The sequence below is a fragment of the Pteropus vampyrus genome, unplaced genomic scaffold, assembly GCF_000151845.1.
Source record: "Pteropus vampyrus isolate Shadow unplaced genomic scaffold, Pvam_2.0 Scaffold199, whole genome shotgun sequence".
Taxonomy (NCBI): domain Eukaryota; kingdom Metazoa; phylum Chordata; class Mammalia; order Chiroptera; family Pteropodidae; genus Pteropus; species Pteropus vampyrus.
In genome coordinates, this window is record NW_011888980.1 from 882,544 (window position 1) to 884,691 (window position 2,148).

Sequence of the window (2,148 nt, forward strand, 5' to 3'; positions counted from 1 at the left end):
CTATATTGAGATACTACTCCACACCTGTTAGATAGCTAAAATCCAAAACACACACAACACCAAATGCTGGTGACAATGTGGAGCAACAGAAACTCTCATTCACTGCTAGTAGGAATATAAAATGGTACAGACACTTTGGAAGATAGTTTGGTAGCTTCTTACAAAGTTAAACATAGGCTTACCATACAATTCAGCAATTGCGCTTCTAGATATTAACCCATATGAGATGAAAACTAAATTCACACAAAAACCTGCACGCAAATGTTTATAGCAGCTTCATTCATAATTTCCAAAAACTGGAAACATCCCAGATGTTTTTCAATAACTGAATGGATAAACAAACTGTGGTACATTCAGACAGTGGAATATTACTCAGCAATAAAAACAAATGAGCTATCAAGCCACGAAACGACATGAGGGAACTTTAAATGCATAGTGCTAAGTTACAGAAGCCAGTCTGAAAAGGATACATGCCATATAATTCCAACTATATAACACCCAGAAAAGGCAAAGATGTTAAGGGAAACTTGGGGTGAGAGGAAAGAGGTAGAACACAGAGCAACTATTGGTATTTTCTGCACGATTATTCTGTAAACATAAAAATGCTAAGAAAAAAATAAGTGTGTTTAAAAATTAATCAAGCTCCATCACATGAGGACACAGCAAGAAGGCAGCCACATGCAAGCCAGGAAGTCACCCACAATCAAATTATCCAGCACCTAATCTTTGGACTCCCAGCCTACAGAACTGTGAGAAAAGAAACTTCTGCTGTTTAAGCCAAAAAAAAAAAAAATGATCATTGAAAATATTTTGAACACTACTTATATGGCTCCCTCTATGAAATTCCAGCATTCATTAAATATCATTTGGGGGCATATAATTCCATGCATCACTGACTTCTCACCAGAGAGCTCTCAACAGTGGCAATACCACATAGCATCTGCCTGTGCCTTTGACTGAACCATAGCAATTCATCTGATGGTTAATTTAACTGCCGTTTGGTTTTTGTCAGTGAGATGCTTTGTATTACAGATGAATTTAAAACATTTAGTGTTATTTTTAATTATCAGTTTTTTTCACAACCTTTTCTACTAATGTAAAAATACATTTTGTTTTACATTGTTATTATTTACTATTAAATTATTGATTTTTATTACTTCTTACCATTGTTTCTTTTTTATTTTTTATTTGTATTTGAAATTTTCAATTTGCCAAGCTCAGGTTATTGCCGGAATTTCTTAGTATTTCTGAAAAAAGTAAAATAAATATAATTTTACTTGTTAAATATACCTTTACAACTTCAGGAAATTGATTTTCAATATATGTTATATAAGGGTAGTAATATTCATATTTTGTGTACTTTTTTCAAAATTTTGGTTATTTAAGTGAAAATCAAAGGCTTAATTGTCTCGCTTTGTTTACTGCACACTTTATTTCTTTGAATTTTTTATGTTATTTGTTTAATTTGTTATTGTGGTAAAATATACATAACATAAAATCTACCATCTTAACCATTTTAAGGATGCAATTCAGTGCTATTCAATACCTTTATAATGTTGTGCAAACATCACCACTTTCCATTCCCAGAACTCTTTTCTTTTTATAAAACTGAAATTCTATACACACTAAACAACAATTCCCTATTTCCCTCTCCCCTCAGCCCCTGGCAAACACCATTCTACTTTCTGTCTCTAGAATTTTGACCATTCACTGTACCTCATATAAGTGGAGTGATAAAATATTTGTCTTTTTGTAACTGGCTTATTTCACTTAGCAAATGTCCTCAAGGTAGATCCACATTATCACATATTGCAGAATTTCCTTCCTTTTTAAGGCTCAATAACATTTCAGTGTATGTATACCACATTATGCTTCCCTACTCATCCAATGATGGACACTTGAATTGCGTCCACATTTTAGCTATCATATATAATACTGCCATGAACATAGCTATACAGATATTTCTTTGAGACCCTGCTTTCAATTATTTTGGGTATATGTACAGAAGTGGAATTGTTGGAACATATAATAATTCTATTTTGAATATTTTGAGGAACCACCAAACTGTTCTCCACAGCAGCTGTACCATTTTACATTCCTACTAACAGTGCACAAGGATTCCAATTTCTCCACATCCTCTCCGACATT

General features: G+C 33.1%; 1 protein-coding gene across 3 annotated transcripts in view; it reads right to left on the bottom strand.

Moving 5' to 3' along the window:
* The window catches only part of FRMD3 (FERM domain containing 3), a 323,707-nt gene that overhangs the window by 277,361 nt on the left and 44,198 nt on the right, over positions 1-2,148 (bottom strand). The gene's annotated exons all lie outside the window — the stretch shown is intronic.